The following is an 18,382-nucleotide window of genomic DNA, read 5'->3' as shown; positions in this document are numbered from 1 at the left end:
CAGTGACTATTTTTGCAGTATGTCATGTATGTGGCACCATACAGCAAGTGGAAGGTCACTCAATTAATCCTTGCTTCAAGGGTGCAAGTGGATATGATCACAATGCAATGTGAAACTGATACATATTGATCAGTATGGCACTGCTTCACTGAATGGATAATTCTTGAAAGGGGAGTGGAAGCAGTTTGGTACAGGAGGCCTCCTTTGCTTTCTCCTCTGGTGGTAAACTGGGACTGGACTATACTGCTTTGTGGTTAGTGTGAAGCAGCAGAATCTCCATCCAGTGCCAATCAGGCTCAAACAGCAAAACTTTCAGCGAAGTCCATGTAGACATGCATCTCCTCTTGAGGTGCCCAGAGCATCCCAGTGCTGAGGTTAGGTCACTGCCAGCCCCTGGCTCTGAATCACAGCTAGGTATGCCCTGTTGTTCTCACAGGACCAGTTATTTTAGGATTTATTAAGAGCTCCTACAAAACAGAGATGAATCTGTTTTACCCCCCAAGTATTTCTATAGCTGTGGACAGCCCCAGACTGTGCAGTTAGGGTCACTCAAGCAGAGCCACTCTAACTCAAGCAGAGAATCTCTGACAGGGGATCATGTGAAACCATTAGGCAGGAAACAAGGAATGAAGTCAAACAGAGAGGAAATAGAAACAGATGACAGACAATGCAAGGGAATCAGGTATGTCGCTGTAGTGACTTTAAGGACATTTATTTCTCAGCAAGCATGTATTCTTCCTGTTGAATCTGCTAATCCCCAGATCTGGAATTACCTTATGAGGTTTTGTTGTGTTACAACACAGGATGATTTGTTTGTTGAAATACCTGTTGTACAGAGAGGCTTTCTGCAAAAGTCACAGGAGCCAGGCCAGTAGGACACAGGTGGAAGACGAGAATCATGTTATGTGTGCTTGGGAAGTGGCCACAAGCCTTCTTCCTCTTGTAGCTCCCATATCTATCTGCTGAGATCTCCATTAGTAAACCCACTACAAAACAGGTACTGCTTAATGATGAAACTTACTACATTTTTAATTTTTTTTCTTAAAAAACTGGCATTATGCTGTGCAATCTCTACCTGCTGGCAATCCTGCCTGTGTCACTGGGCTGACCAAAGACTTCCCAGCTGCACTGGGAGCATCAGTTGCAAATGTGTCTGGAAGTGGTTCACCTTTTGGGGCAGCAGCAAGCAGTAGAGGTAATACAAACGTGTTGAAGAGTTGGAGTTAACTATTAGGAGGCTGTGTCTCCTGCTGAATGCAATGAAAATGAAGGATAAGAGATGGAGTTGAGAAACCATGCAAGGCTCTTGGGAGAACCCTGATTCAGCAAATCCTAGATTCCTCTGCCTTTGGCTTCAAGGCTGTCTAAGCTTCATAAAATGGCTAAGCAGGTATTTCATTTTAATTATAGCAAAAGTCTTAGAATTCACTGAGACGACTCATGCACATAGAGCTGCCTGTGTGCTTGGCTGAGTTGTGAACACTCAGTAACACTATTTGGATACCACGCAGTCTTGTTTGAAATTCCCAAGTTATGACTATCAGAATTGTGAATGATGATCACCTACTCGTGATATTGTGTCTCATGAGATTTTTGACATTTTTAAATGGGGGCGATGGGTTACAAAAAAAGCCGTTTCTGTTCATGTAGTGTCATGGTGTGCAGTGTACCCCTGCTGTTCCCCTGTGAGCATAGAACACTTGATTCTGCTTTAGGTTTATTGTCTGGCCCAGGAATAAATGGAAACACCTCTAGGTTTTGTTGTTACATATCACAGAACAGAGTAGTAAATATGTTTGACTGATTGTCACTTACATATAAAAATGAATGGTTGCTTCTGATGATGCTGTATAAACTAGCAAGACAAACATATTATGAAAACTCAATTATATTTCTTAAAGATTAAAATCATAGAATCATTAAGGTTGGGAAAGGCCTCTAAGATCACCTAATCCAACCGTCAACTCAACACCACCATGCCCACTCAGCTGTGTCCCTCAGGGCCACATCTTCATGTTTCCTGTACAACTCCAGAGACAGTGACTACTCCATTCCCCTGGGCAGCCCATTCCAGTGCCCAACCACTCCTTCTGAGAAGTTGCTTTCCCTAATACCCAATCTGAACCTCTACTGGCCTAACTTGAGGCCATTACCTCTTAACCTATCAATAACAGTTTCTCTTTTTTACCACTTCTTTCTGAATGGAACAGGGGCACAAAATGCCACGTAACTGCTGCCTCGACCCCAGTTTTCCAGGTGCACCATTGCTGTGTTGATGCAGATGAAACCTTGCCTGTCATATGGCTACTACTTTCTCAGTGCTCTTTCCTCATTCCATTAATCAAACACCGTGATGCTCCTAGATCGTGATAGGCAAGCTGCACTGAGAAATAATCACAACACATGCATCAGAGGAGACGATGAGGAAGTGAAATCAGATTGCCGTGCAGCAGAAAATAAAATCAAACCCTCGAGCAGATGGTGAGCGTCAGTACACCGGGGCAGGGCCGAATTGAGCCTGAAGGGCTCGGGCTTTCCCCTCGAGGCGCATTCCCCTCTGTGCCGCAAGCTGCGGGGGGCACGCAGGGACGCGGCGACCACACGGCCACGCCACGCGCGGGGACAGCCGCCACCCAGCGCCCGCGCACCGCCCCGCGCCGACACACACGCGGAAGCGCCGCCCCGACCCGCCCCCGCCCGCTCGATCTCTGCCCACACGCCGCCGCTCCGCACACACAGCCCGCAGCCGCAGCGTGACTGCCTGACCCCGGTCGGATTATTCATCCCGCGCCGGGAGGAGACGCAGGAAGCCGCCCGGTGAACCGCGGCGCGTCAGGCGGGGAGGTGGCGGCGGCCGCGGCGCCGCAGCGGGGTCTCCAGTCCCCGCCGGCTGCCGGAGGAGCCCGGCCAGGTATAGCGCGTCCCCGGCCCTGCCCCGGGCGGCACCGCAGGCCGCGGGGTGCCTTGGGGAGCTGCGGGAGGCGGGCGGGCGTGGGCGCCCCGCGGTGCCAGGTGCGGAGGTGATGCGGAGGATGTCGCCCCGGGGCGGCCCACCCGCTCCGCCTTGCCGAGCCGTGCCGAGTCCGCCGTCCTTCCCCGCTGCCGGGGCGGCTCCCGGCCGGAGGGAGGATCGGCGCTGCCGCAGCCCCCCGCGCCGAGCCCCGGGTGCGCTGGGGATTAGCGAGGGCGGCGGAGCGGGGGGAGGCAGCGGTGCGAACCGCTTTGTGGTGGGGCGGGCAGGGCTCGGCGCCCGCAGGTGTCCCCGGGAAGGGCCGGCGGCGTGTCTGCGGGTCAGTGGGGACAGAGGGTCCTTTTTCCTCTCGTTCGTTTCGGGCGTTGCGTCTTGCTGTTCGTTTATTGTTATTTACGAAGGGATGTAAGATGAACCCGTGGGGATGGCAGGAAGAGAAGTGCGTTCTGAAACGTGGGCGGCATTGGCGCGGGGCTGGGCTGGGCTGGGGGCAGGAGCCGAAGGCGCTGCCAGTGTTTTCCAAAAGCACATGGCACGCTCAGAAGGTGGAGCAGATGGTGGTGGTGCTGCCTATTATAGACCGGGTTTGTGGAAATCCCGAGCTTCCTCTGGCTGATTTCTAAGCGTTTTCTCCTGGCTGAAGGAGGTGACCTTTCACGTTTCTGTAAGGCAAAGAAAGTTGCGGCAAGTCTTCCTTCTGAAGAGCTGGGTAGGTCTGTTTTTCCACGGAGAAGAGAACCCTCAGAACTGTGTGTCTCCCACTTGCCTTGGAGACTGATGACAGTAAACGTCTCAGTGTAGAGATTGTAGTGTGCTTTATTTTCTGATTGCACGCCTTTATAGCTGAATGCAACTAGAAGGGAGGCTCAACATCTCTTTTTATCCTTTTCTGTGCCAGATGTGTTTTTTCTCTCTGGTATGTATTGCACTTGAAGTGTTGAACTCTCTGGGGGCACGGAGGTGGGGATGTGAGGCGAGGTCTACGAGTAACTTCAAACACTTTTCTGTGCTCACACTTAAGAAGGAGAGAAGGGAACATGCTGTAAAAGCAGCTGATGAATATATAAAAGTGAAATATTAATGAACTGGAAAAGCTGAGATAGTAAGACATTGCGCCTAATCATTTAGGAGGGCTCTTGTATAGCTGCTCAATCTATGTGTCTGTAGTACAAATGCAATTAGTATAAAGGACAACAGGATTTGTATTTGCCTAGCTAGAAGTAATAATAATGCAAAACCCTTTTTTTCATTGGTGATTGTCTCTGGGGCCTTGTTTTACTCTCAGTTTCTGAGGCTACCATAGAACTGTATTATTGCAGAAACAGTAGAAAAAAAAAAAGCATATTTCAAGAATGCTGTCTTAAGAGATGGAATGCAAAAGGCTGACTCAGTCCTGAAATTACTCAGAGGATTAGTCTTAGAAAGCCCTCTTGGGGACGTGAGGTTGACTTTTCACTCTAAGGTTGTTGATCTTCTCTGGTATCTCAAGCAGAGAACAACTCAGGAGAAGGTAACATGTGGCTGTCCAGGCTATGTCAAGTTGTGTTGTGCCAACAAGGGGTATTTTCTGTGACTTGGAGTTCATTTACCCACTGAAATCAGGAGTGCTATGGTCTCTGCAGTGTTTTGGCCTGTCATCTTAACAAGCATTTCCAGCTTTTGGGTTGCTTTGTATTTACATGAGTGTTTAGGCCTGCTGGAGAACATAGCAGGCAAACAGATCCTCTGCTCTTGTTAAGACTGCCTGGACCTTGGTACTTCAATACTTGGAAACAGAAAGCGATAGGACAAGCATTAATTTATGATGTTTGTGTTTGCCTTGTAGTTCAGTTTTCATTTGTTTTCTGCAAAGACTGACAGGATGTTCTTGGCGGTTGTCTTGTGGTTGTGCCATTTATTTATTTGTTTGTTCTTCATTCTTAGAAAGAAGTAGATAGAAATAGATGTTTTTCCCCACTGGGAAAGGTTGCAGACAAGATCTGAGCTTAGTTTTCTTACTAATGGAGGCAGATACATTTTCTGTTAGATGTTGAATTCTTGGAGCAATTTCTCAGGCTGCTCATTGGGAGGATTTAGTTGAGTGGTCTGTCAGTCCACAGAGTGCAGTCCTTGGCTGTGTGCCTTGCAGGACTTTTTGGAATAGCTTGTGCACATCACCTCATGCTGTCCTACCTTTGGGAGAGCTCGGTGCAGGCCTGAGCAGAGGGATGGATGTGGAGTCATACAAGATGACCTGAGACAATAGGTAGGTGGATACCATGTCTGGGTCATGCGGAGAGAAAGCATTCGGTACTTAAGTCTGTGAGTCACTTAAAATGCAGTGAAGGTGAAATCTTCTGTGCGTCTCAGTGTGTGGTTGCATGAAAGTGCAGTTGTGCCGCATAAACTGCATACGTACAGTTAACATTTCTCCTGATTCAAACCTAATGCCTCGAATAATATTTGTAGTAAGTGGCTGGACAATGAGCAACTTTACATCTGGGAGTTGTTTGGGTTGCTAGGTAAATTGTTTTCTAAATTACAAGAGAGTTCTTCTCCATCTGGCCAAATTCCTGCTCTTCCATGAAGATTCATGGAAAGTTGTCTATCAGGCTCCACGAAGGCTCATGGAAGACACTGTGGCTTTGTTGAATTTGCCTGTTTGGAGTAGATGGAAAGTCAATACTGCATGCAGTCTGTGTATAGTTTTCATGTGGGGTTATTAATTGCACAGAGAAAAAAAAGTTGTGAAAATAAGCTTAATGGTAGATTTTGGAAATCATAAAAAATGGTGTGTTCTCAGAACTTGGCATTTCCGTATGGTTTTAATTAATGGTAGATTAAAATAGGTGAAGCACTGGGTGAAATGGTTATTTTTCTATCAGCACAAGTATTCATGGAAAAGAAAATTCATGGACTCTTCAAGTCAAATTAATAGGCAGTGCATACTTTATTTTTAGAATAACCACCAGCTTGTTAGGGGCAGGAGCTGAGCTGTATTCTCTATCTTGCAGAAGTTAATGCTTGTTAGAGGATTCAGTGCCTCAGGTCTTCCACAGTGCAAGTAGTTTAGCTGAAACTGGAGGGGAGGAAGAAAAAAAAAAGGGAAATAAACCAGGGTCTACTTGCTGCTACATATTCATGCTTCCTGAAAAAATGGTTTTGTGGCTTCATTGGGTTGCTCTCTCATTATCACATTTTTTTGGGCCATTTTTCTGCAATGATAGTAGACAGCATTACCTTGTTAAATGAGTACATACACGTGAGTGTTAGGCTTTAGCTGCTGCATTTGTTGGCTGTGTGAGATGCTACGTAAAATACAGCTCCTGTAAAGCACTTAAAATGCATGGCATGGCTTGAACCTGTAACATTTTGTGCATATCCTTATGCTTCAGCAGGAGCCTGTAACTTTGAGGAGGAGCAGCCACCTATTTTACATGCAGTTGTATTGAAAGCCCATGCAGCTGTTCTCTACTTAACTGTCTGGTTATTGTTATTTACTGCTTTTTGTCTTCTCCTGCATGGCGGAGTGTTACCACTTAGGTGATGTGAATGACAGAAAAATGTAGTATGGTTTTCCATTGTGTAGCAACCAAGTGTTAGTGTTTCCTGCAGAGGTGACTGTCTGAAATATGATCTATCTTATGTGGGATAGTTATTTTATGTGGAGGATATGCAAGGATAGTTTTAGAAGGGTATTATAAGGGAAAGCGAACCATGGGCTGGCGGTAATTGTGAGGGGAAGAAACCATACGTAACCAACACACAAAAAAAGGCAAGAATGCATTGTAGTCTCTTGTACACACTTTGTAATTCTTCACAAAAACGACTGATTTAAAAAAAGACCCTGATTGTACTATTGGAAGGTATTAAAAGATTGGAACGATGATATTTCTGTATTGGTAATGTTTTACTTTTATCTTACTGACTTAATGTACCAGTATAGTTTGGTTGTTTTTGATAACTTGGTGTACATGTGGAAACTGCCTGCAGGTGTGGGAGCAGGACTTTAGTATACATCCTACAGCATTTTTTTCCATGAAGTTTCTTCACCAGCAGATTACTTCTTCTGTCTAGGAGTAAAAGCTTTTCCAGCATTTTGTTTTGTTTCTAAGTATGAGAGAAAGTAGTTCAATCACTCCTAGAATGTAATGACACTTTTACATTATTTAAGGATATGCCGCTTAATTTTTTATAATGTTCTAGCATATCAGGAATTTGAGATTCGGCACTCACTAATGCTTCTGAGGGTCGCTGTTGTCTTCCAGTAAGATTAACCAGTTGTGACAAACTGGTAGAAAGCTTAAAAAAGTGTTCTTGGCCTCTATATTTTTATAGTACAGATCATTGCATCAGAGCATATATTGGTTCCCATGCATTTTTAGTGTTCTTTCTGGTGTGGCTTCTTTCACTCCTGTTCTTCTGGTTGTTTTTTCTGCTCCTCCTTTATGGTGTGCCATCTTGATGTGATCCTTTCAAATGGTTTTGAGGGAAAATACTGATACATCAGTTGGAGGTTGGAAAGAGATAATCTTAAGGTTCCTCCCAACCCTAGCCCTTCTAACATATACTACTGCGGGATATGTTGTGATGTGAATAATAGAATAACTGCCCTGCCAAAACAAAGATTGTCTTTCATTTTCCTTATTAGTTGCCAGTGTACTTATTACCTGAGTCCGTACAAGAAAAAATTAAATAGGAATTAAATGTATATATTGTAGCTATGTAAGTGATAACAAGTTAATTTAATTTGCAGTATTCAGAAGTATTAATATACTGCTTCAGTAAGCAAGTTCTTCCATTAATATATTAACAATTTTTCTCTTCATATTGCTGAAGGGAATTGAAAATGCTAGTACAGAAAATGGTGGGGTTTTGTACATACTTATTTAGAGCAAAGTGATGCTTTCTGTTGATGCAGGTTCTTCCAGATTTACAGACATCCCAAAATAACCTGGGAGCAGATTACACTCTCAGTCAAATTCATGGTGTCTGTTGTGCTTAAAATTACAAACTAGCCACAGATGTTTTTGGATAAATATCCGTGCATGTTAATTTTGTAATGTTTCTTGATACTTAACAGACGTATTTTTTGAGACATACAGCATTGTATAGGAAATGGCATTTACAGGCTGATATCATGTAACACACATGTTAATTTTGCTATATATATAGAAATGTGAATATTGTGGCGTAATCTCTTGTTGCATGACTACACTTAAAAAACAAACCCAAAAACAAAACACACAACAAGACACAGTGTGTGAAAGCACACCTGCCCTATTGGGAGGGACTTGGTGATCCTGGGGGATAAGAAGCTGGGCATGGGCCAGCAGTATGTGCTTGCAGCCTGGAAGGCAGCACTATCCTGGGCTGCATCAAGAAGGGTGGCCAGCAGAGGTTGTGCCCCTCTACTGCACCCTTGTGAGGCTGCATATGGAGTATAGTGGTCCAAGCCCAGTGCCCCCAGTACAGAAAGGATGCGGAGCTTTTGGAGCAGGCACAGAGGAAAGCCACAAAGATGATCAGTGGGTTGGAGCACTTCTCCTGTGAAGAAAGATTGAAGGTCTTGGGGAAGAGAAGGCTCTGGAGAGACCTTATCGAAATCTTTCAGTGCTTGAAAAGAGCTTACAAGCAGGAGGGGGACCAATTTTTTATGCAGGTAGATAGTGATAGGACAAGGGGAAATGGATTTAAACTGAATGAAGGGAAGTTTAGATTAGATCTTGGGAAGGAATTCTTCACTCAGTGTGTGATGAGGCACTGGCACAGGTCATCTGGAGTGGCTGTGGATGCCCCATTCTTGGAGGCATTCAGGGCCAGGCTTGATGGGTTCCTGGGCAATCTGATCTAGTGGTTGGCAACCCTGCCCGTGGCAAGGGATTGGAACCGGATGATCTCTAAGGTCCCTTCTAACCCAAGTCATTATGTGATTTTGTGACTGTCTTTCAGAGACACTGTGGGAAGGCATACTAATTGCTCTCTGTACATTACTTCTCTTAGAGATTAACAAGCTGCTAAGAACCTAAGTGGATAGATACTTTCTGTTCTCATTTGGTTTTGCCATTTTCCATTGTGAAAGCAGATGTGGCCTAAGGAATGCAATTTGCAAAGGTGATGGCAGGCTCTGCAAAATAATGTAGCCAAGTAATGCGGTTTTGTTTTGTGTGAATTACCCAGTGTCTTATAGGTACAGTTAGTGCAGTGACTGTACTGTGGATAAAAGACTGAAGCATCCTGATTTGTTACGTTCTCAACCCAATTTTTATATATCAGCCATAAGCTCCTTTGGAAAAGTTGTCTCTGTAAGGCAATGGTTAAACTGCAACCAATTTTAATGAGATCTTGATTGTGACCTTAAATGATATTTTAAAATTGCTGTAGTTTACTTTTTTTTTTTTTAATTGAATTTTTTCCAGAATTTGCTAAGCATGTGACTTTCAGTTTCAGTCAGTCAGTTTGTTTTGTTTTGTTTTTGGTCCCATTCTTGAATTCTCGGTGGCAATAACAGAAGAAATACTGTGATAGTTTTGTGATAGTTTTATTGATGTGTTGAAAGGCTTGAATAATAGAAAAAGGAATTTTAGAATGTCTAAGACACTGCAAATGCAGTTGACATCAATTAAGTTTGGTGTGTCTGAATCTAAAGTGATCTGTACCTAGAGGCACCTAGCTTGTACTAATAGCAGTTATTTGAAGGTGCAATGCCAAATGGGAAACAAGATATTTATACTTTTGACAAAGTTCAACTGGAGCAGAGTTTAAAAATACCAAGAATGTCAAAATGCTCGCCTGGATTTTAAATGTTCAGAGGACAAACAGAAAAGTAGTAGGAAGCATATGAGGTTTGGAAAAGCTGTATCTCAAAATCAAGTTCAGAGTTGTGGAAAACTTGCATATGGAGTTCATGAGGAGGAAATAAAAGGAACACAGATGAGTAAGTTTGTCAACTGTTAGGGGTTGACACCACAAATGACCTCTTTTTATCTGCTAATCTGTTTCATAGCTGGTAAACTCTTGGACATCTGCTGAGATGGGAGAAATAAAAAAGGCAGAGGAGAGTTAGTGGGGAATTAATGTAAAATCAACTGTTCTGTTATCCTGACTGTTTCTTTGTTCTGCCATTCCACAAAAAGGGTGCCCGAAGAAATTAAGGGATTAGTCACATTAGCTGCAAAGTAATCTGTATCCTTTCTTAAGCCCTCATATTAGTATCCTGATCTTGGTCAAATGGATTTCTGGTGGCTGACTGCCTTTGCCACAGCCTCTGTGAATTTTAAACCAGTACTGACTCATGGCTGTCATTAAGACCGTAATATACAAGTTGGAAGTTCTGTCTGTTAAAGGTAGGTTTTGTTTTAGATTAAACTTCTAGCAGGCAGAAATTGGAACCAGAAGCAACAAGGCTGTTCTAGACTGTTAGATCTGCAACTCTGCTACACATATGTGTATTAACATATGGAGAAGTTAGTCTGAACTTGTTTTGTTTAGAGTTTGTTGAGCTAAGGGCATGAAAGCAGTTGCCCTATGAGACTCAGCTAAGGCCTGATACCTTGAATCTGAAAATTTTTGTCAAGAGACACATATCATTTATGCCTACAGCAGTTTCAAATTAGTAGAGTTAACAGATGATGAAGACTAGGGCATTAATAGAGCTGGGATGAAGTTTATAGCTAACATATCCATTGCTTTGCTTGGAGGAATCCCTGTTATACTCTAGACACCATAGGGATCAATTTTCTGGGTAAATACCACACACAAATGTGTACTTGCATATAATATAAGTATTTGTGGAGGGTAGAAGGCAAGCTGTGTTGCTTTCAGTTGAAAGCTAGGCTCTGTTCTAGTTGTCAAATAGTAAGTGTTGCGCAGTAGTTCAGAGGGATGGATTTCATTTATTTACTTTCTCCAGTGCAGTAAAATCCAAAAACATGTTCAGCTTTTAAAATCTACTCTCAGTTCTCTAATAACTGAGGAGTGGAGGAGATAACAAAACCAAAACAGTACTACTCTCTCTGTTTCAAGGGAGTTATGTGCAGCATGCTTCTGAAAGCTGTGTATTAGCACTGCTCACATTACAGCCTTAGTTAAAAGTGGCCTCAGGGCGATACTATTCGTTGAAGAAGGTAAGCAAGTACTTGTTACTGGAAAATGTTATGAGAACTTTAGAGTACCCACTTTTACACACTTCCATTTGATTAAGATCCTACAATGTAGTTGCTCTACTGTGATTTTACATGCTTTGAAAATAGGGGGAAAGAAAAGCATGTTCTAAGGAAGCATTTCTATATTCAGGTTTATGATTTGTTTTCTTCCCCTGTAGTTAGCCTTTAGCTGGGTCAATACATGTAACTTCCAAAATGCTGAAGCTCAACATGCAAGAAATTGTAAAACACTTATACAGCACTATATTTTGATGCAGCATTTTCTAAATATAGACTAAGTCCTTGTCCTAAAGAGTTTGTATAGTTTAAATAAAACAAGATGTGACATGACACAGAACAGCTTGAGAGAGGCATGAGAGCTAAAGAACCATTTTGAGAATTTGAAGTGGGCTTGAAAGGACAGTGAAAATGATGGCTCACTAAACAACAATAACATCATAAAAAAAAACCCCACACAAAACAAAACAACCTCAGACAACCAAAATACCAGATTTTGAACTCATCTGTTACCTGCGTGGGGTTTTTGCTACTGCTTTGCAGAAACTGTTATTTCTTTATAATTTAGCATATATGAAATGTATGTAGATGTTTTAAAGGTAATAAACAATAGAGGAATAAAGAGCTGTTTGCAAATGCATGCTTGTGGGACCAGATCCTCAGCTAGTGTTACAGTACTGCTTCCTTTGGTGTATTGTCCACTGTTTGGCCTTGTATTTATTACACTGGGCAGTAACTGCCAGTGGTGAGTGAGAGATGGAGCAGGTTGACAATGCGTTAGCTTATGAACTGTGGCAGTTATGAACAGTGGTATATTGTTGGTTTTCCTCCATTCCTCTTGAAACTGGTTCTCTGCCCCAGAAGTAGAAAATGAAGCTTGCAAAGATTTGGTAAAAGAAGTATGAAAGAAATCTCAAACGTTAAAGTTTTAGTAAGCTGTTGTGAGATCTCTGGTTGAGAGAAAAACTGCCTGATAAGCTCATTCTTTGTTTAATATCAAAGTTTTGACCTAGAAGAGGATTCTTGTACATGTCTTGGCTGCTGGGAGCTTCTTACATTGAAATGAACTAACCACAATATGCAAATCTATTGGAAACTAAGCCTTGTTAGATCTGATATTCATAATGATATGTGAGAAAAAAAGTCTGAGCGGCTTTCTTAATCTTTTTTAATTTACTTTTTGATGGTCTTCCTCCTTCCCCCTAGGTTATTTCTCTGTGACCTTTTCCAAAAGCTGGGGGTGGAGCACTCATTCAGGGTGTTGGACTGACGCCTGCCTGATGAGAGTTGATTTGTTCAGGCCCATATCGTAGATTTGTTTGCCTTACCTTAAGGCTTGATTTTGTTTTTAATATTTAAGTAGCTGAAGTCTTCTGGGAAGCATGTTGCAGCTATGGAGTTTTTGTTCAAATCAGCTTTTGACTGAAATGCAATGGGTGCTGTATTCTTGTTAGTCTGTTTTCATTGACATGCAGTGAATCTGTCAGCAGAGGCAAAAAAGGCCAGGATTGACTTCTGTGCATTGTGTGTTGTTGGAAAAGGATGAGGAAAGTTCAAACAAATGCTGCTGTCATGCCGTGTAAGAATCTGAATGAAAGTTGCCTGTTACAGGTACCAGCTGAAGATGGGAAACTGTAGTAAACTATGCCACATTACCGGTCGGCATCTCTTTGATTCTTCTATGTTAAGGAGGTGTAGGAAGTAGAGAAGCTTCAGATAGAGGCATGTGTTTTTCTGTGCAATAGCACAACACTTAGCAATTAATAGCGAAGACAAAATCCGAATGCACCAGGGTGTGCAATCCTACTTATGTTTTTCAGTGATTTGTTGCTATAGTAGAAAATAAGCTTAAAAATAAAGCAAAGGAGTCTTTGCGTCAAGGGAAACTTAACACGTGGAAGCATAAGTTTCAGTACTTGACTTCAGTACTAACATTCAGAAATCACATTATGTTTCTTATCTGTAGCTGATCACAGTTGATGCTGAAGAACAATGCAGAGAATAAATGTACAAGAGATGTTTGTCCTGGACTGTGAAAAATAATAAGATATGAATGCTTGGCACAGTAGCAAAAGCAGAAACTTACTCATGTTGTTATTTATTTCGAAAAAACAGGTTGGACAGACTGCTCTGTAGAGTTTATTCAAAAGCACAAAATGAGCTTGGTTTGCTCTGCTAGACAGGTTTGTATTACTGTGTTCCAGTGAAACCACTTGCTGAGCTTGTGTGCAGAAAATGCACCTATTTTGTTGTGAAGAAAATTTCAGCTGAGATATAGTGGTATGCTAGGGACAACATGGTTGACTCCAAGGTGAAGCATCCTTTTTAAGATGAGATTCTTGCTTTGGAACTGATAGTTTTGCATCTGTTCGTGTTATTTGTGCTTCAGTCAGTGTTGGTGGTACTCAGGTTGCTGTATGTGTGTATTAGACCTTTTGTAATTTATCAATTATGAATAATAATAATGCAAGAAAGCTGCATTTCAAGGGCTCTTTTGTTATCTTGAATGCCATAAATCTATAATACTTAGAGAATTACCAGAGGGATTTAATGAATCTATGACAAAAGAAACAATTACAGAGGTGGTGGAAGGAATCCTTGAATGCCTTATTTTTATTTCCCTAGAGCTAATCTTCATATATCAAAGTAAATTAAGCAGAATACACTGCTTAGGTTTTTATTTTATTTATTTATTTATTTATTTTAGATTCCCAAGTCAAAAGCTATTATGCACAAAATGTAATTCTCTTTATTCCCTGTCCTACAATCTTCACTTGAAGTCAGAGTAAGTGCAGAATCATATTTTACATCCATTCATGGTATTAAAGGAAAGACACCAGTTACCAATCATACATATAGGAGAAATATAAGCAGGTCGCTCCAGAAATCATGCCTCCTGTTTATTTCCCTGGAAACTAGAACAGATATAAAGAAAACAATAATACTATTTGATCAAATTCTCATCTACAGGGCACTATTTTTCAATATAGTTACCACTGTTAGTTAGTTGTTGCTATGAAAAATGCATGAGAGTCTGCATGCTGTGCTCATAGAAGTCTGCATGGCCATCTAGAATGTGGCTTGTCTTTCGTTTTACTGTTGCCACTGCTGAAACAAACTACCCACCATCTCACTGTGTTCCCATTCACTGTTAGTTCTGCATAAATATTCATCAAGCATTGGCGAATGGTAATGGATGCCATGTTTTCTGCATGAAGGAATCAAATGGCACACCTTTGCTTCATCTGCAGTTCAACATCAGATGTCATTTTGTCAGACTGCTACTTCGCTGCCATCTGTCACACAACAACGAAATGTAACCAAATATTGGTGAGAAGGTTCAGCCTCCATTGCCATACTACCAGCATCCACCACTGATGTCATGGGTATCATAATAAAATAGGAAGCATTGCTTTTGGAGCAGCCCTCCTATATTCCATTATTTTCCATTATTTCAAAAAGCTAGTCTGCCGTGACTTTTTCTTCTGTTAAATAGATTGTTGCCATTAGGTGATTAATGTATTAAAGTTGAACTGGTGTTTTCCCTAGCATGTGTGCTAGATCATAGTCATATTAATCTAGGAAGATTTTTGAAAGGGATGCAATGTTTTGCCATGAATCTAGCTTTCAAAATCAGTTGAGTACCCATGGAGGTGTGCTCTCCAAACATCTATTTAACACCCTTACAATTTTCCTGTGTGGCTGTGTGCCGTTTACTGGAGAAGATGGATTTGATGGAAATTGGAATATTCTGGCTAGAGGTGAAACAATATATTTCATATTTGCTTATTTGTCTTGGAATAACTACAAACAGAGATGAATTTCACTGTAATCCTCACTGTTTGTTATGTTGTGCTAATCTCTATAGCTACATCTGATTATGAAAGGGGGAAAAAAAAGCCACCAGTAGGCTTTAAAAGTTTCTACCATCTGTCCTGGTGCTCATCCTTCATTTGCTGCAAGGATGTATTGCGAGCAGCTTGAAAGGCTCCCTAGTGTATTGTAACCTTCAATGCTATTTTTACCTTGTGTTCTGTATGTTCTAGTGGAGCAGTGCATGTTGTTTTATTGAAATATATATATGTGTGTGTATATGTATGTATATATTCAGCCTTCTCATCAGTTGCTCAGTGTAGCAGCTTTGGATTCGGGACCTTCTTTCTATACTGCATATGAAAGTACACCTGTGAAACTGTGTGATTTCCACTCTGTCTTTCCTTGGGGTTTTTACCCTGTTTGCCTTGTGTGTTTCTCCGAATCAGTGTCACACAGATGACCATACCCTTCAGCTATCTTTCTGGACATTGTGTTCATCCTTCATCCTCATCTGACATTTCACTGTTCCTGTGTGCTGCAGAGATCTTGTTGGATGTGAAATTGCAGGAGGGGAGGGCTGGCATATGCTTTCATCAAGACAAGGGCTTTCTGGCAACTCCTGGCCTACTTTATGGTGTATATGAGTACTGCAGTTGAAAGGAATATGATTTCTTGTGATTGCTGTGGAGAAACAGGCTGTTGTATTTTGAGGTATGGAATTCACAACACTGTTTTTGCCCTGCTGAAGTACCTCATTTATCTAAATTGCATTTTGTCACTGTCCTGAGTGTAATAAACAAATAGTCATTAAAGCTAGTCATGACCTTCCTGATCCTATGAGAAAATACTTCTGTTACTGTAAAGCTGGGTTAATCTCACCCTAAATCTGTAAGTAATTCAGGCTGTTACTGTGGTTTCAGCACTTTTCCCTGGAAAGCACAGACTGGTCAAGTGATGGAGATCAAGATTGTAACCTACAGATGCAATATCTGAGAATCAATCCTTGCATTTTTTTTAATATAAATGAAAAATTTATTTAAATACTGGAAATATTTCCAGTACATTAAGTACTTTTTTTGAAACACCATTTCAGATACTCTTGGTAGAAAAGAAATTAAATTTAATGCTAGAAATCTTTTAAAATAAGTGGATGGGTTTAGTTATATTAACATTATTTAATCTGAATTGTTCTCACAACTCAGTGAACGGAGCGGGTGCTCTCAGGACGTGCAGCTATGAACTTTTAAGCTGCTTGGTTTAGAGGATTTTTACCTTGTTAATGTATGTGTTCTCTAGGTCAGTTGTGGTCTAAAAAACTGTCAAATATGAAAACGGTAAGGAGGTTTGTATTTTTAAGTATATTATCTAAGTTGTTCAGCTTTCATTGATGTAGTTGGTTTCAAAACAAAATACTTCAAAATATGAGTACAGTGGGTTGGCAAACTTGGAGCTTCGTGCTCAAGCATGTGGAGAAGCTTAAGAGTCTGTATGTTTTCAAGGGAATAAGTTTGGGGAAGAGAATTCCATGGAGTGTTACCAAGTGTGTAGAATTTCTGGCATGAAAATGTTAGGAGACTGAAAGGGCAATTTTTGGGGGAGGTAAATGTCCGATTTTCTTCCTAGATGTAACATGTTGCCTATTTGCAAATTGTAAGCTGGCTGCATTTTCAGAATGATGAGATCAAAGTTCTTAATTGGCAAAGTTTCCTGGAGTTTGGAGTGTGTAGAATTGTGGAAAATAAGAACTTGGAAGTCTCTGTGAGAGCTAGTTATGCACGCAGTGCCCAAGATAATGCAAATTACGCTAGCTGACAATCTTATTCTGTGAGCTAAGGGAATCCTGCTGATCTTCTTTTTGTTTTTTGAACCTTGATAATCCACTGTCCCACGTGGCAAACAAGGAGAACTTGTTTTCTGTATATCAAATGATGGCAGTGATTTCTTGGCAGCTGAGTTAATTTCAAATTTATAATGTGACTTCAGATTAACATTTGATTTCTCATAGGTAATGATATTTTAGCATCTGAACTCTGTAGGAAGAAAAAAAGAAATCCTCTCTCTGAAGCAATTGTTTTGAATCTGATCGTGCTTTTTTCTCTTATGTAGTATGTGTGTGCATATGTCAGAGTTTTATCCCTTAGAGGATAGCTGCATTGGAGGTACTGTGGCAATGATGCTAGCTAGCATCACTTCCTTAAATCGAATCTTAAAATCTCACATTCTAGATGAACAAAAAGTTTATTAATATATACATGAGGAGTTCAGTTTCAAAGATAATCCGAGTTGCATTGTAAAATGAGTTCATTTGTATAGAGTTCATTTTAATAAGCTGTGTGTCGTATGAATGGGAAGCAGAAATTTAGGTCATGTTTCAACTGCATTTGAAAAACAGTGACTTACTGGGTAGGCAATCCTCATTGTATTCAAGGAGTGAGACTACAACATGTCTCTGCACAGTGCGTTACTGAGCTGAAAAACTCTGACTTGAATGGATTTAAAAAAAGAGCTGCTTTCAAAGAACACTCAGCCCAGATGTCTTCTGCGTAACACTACAATGTTTTTAATACCAGAGAACTTACCACCACACTTGTTGGCTACTGGTTACTGTCTTCATTTTTATTTATTTATTGTTTACTTCTTACTGCTTAGAGGAGGAAAATGATTTAGCCTTTTCCGTCTTCATTGTCTTGCACACTAGGGTAGACTTGATAAGAAGGCAATTGAAGAGAGGTTAATGCCTTTAATTAGTTTCCATGGGACTTAAAATCAACAAGAAAAAAATAACAAAAGAAAAACACAAAAAACCAACACAAATATGAATACAGTTAATTTTCCTATACAAGACTATTTTCTGTAAGCCTATATATTGAATTAAATTTGAATTTGTTTGAAGGAACACTTTTTGATATGGCATAAGGACGAGAATGGCCCAAGGATTTTGGGGTAAGAAGAAAGATCCAGGAAAGAAGTTCTTTAATTTCCTGTCAGTGAATGACATCTCCCCAGGCCACTGCAGAAGTGATGCCTTTGTTGCATTCTGTCCTGTGTTCAGCTGCTAGGTTTGCATTTCTTGCTGAAGCGCAGGTTCTGTGTCTGCTCCACATGATGGATGTGATGGAGGTCTCCCATTTGCTTTGTATCATCCACAGGCAGCCCTCCAGGTGTCTGAAGCGGTTAGCCTGCCTTCAGGGCTTTCATCGTAGCTTACTATGCTGGCGTAACTTGGTTTCCTAAAAGGCTGCAGTTCTGCTGAATAAGAATATGCTTAGTCTTGCTTCCTTGAAAGTAATGACAGTAATGAAAAAGATTAGGTGTATTTCTATTTCAGAACTGGAGTGCTTATGGATTTTGCTAACCAGAAAGATGTTTCTTACTCCCTCCTTAACTATGACTGCAGTTGCCTTTCTTTGCTGTCGCCTGGCCTTTTGCCTTTTACATCTGTGGCTGCACACAG

The 18,382-nt window shown here is 41.2% G+C and overlaps 1 protein-coding gene across 5 annotated transcripts in view; it reads left to right on the top strand.

Annotated features, from left to right (window-relative positions):
- The first annotated feature begins 2,747 nt into the window (after nucleotides 1-2,747).
- Nucleotides 2,748-18,382, top strand: part of CCSER1 (coiled-coil serine rich protein 1) — a 585,787-nt gene continuing 570,152 nt past the window's right edge. For all 5 annotated transcript variants that reach the window (XM_072336461.1, XM_072336463.1, XM_072336465.1 and 2 more), the window contains exon 1: nucleotides 2,748-2,911. The gene's annotated coding sequence lies outside the window, so the exon portion shown is untranslated. The remainder of the gene's footprint in view (nucleotides 2,912-18,382) is intronic.

Source organism: Excalfactoria chinensis, chromosome 4 (assembly GCF_039878825.1).
Source record: "Excalfactoria chinensis isolate bCotChi1 chromosome 4, bCotChi1.hap2, whole genome shotgun sequence".
NCBI classification, from domain to species: Eukaryota; Metazoa; Chordata; class Aves; order Galliformes; family Phasianidae; genus Excalfactoria; species Excalfactoria chinensis.
The sequence above is the reverse complement of the archived record's forward strand: the minus strand, read 5'-3'. Positions and strand labels throughout refer to the sequence as shown.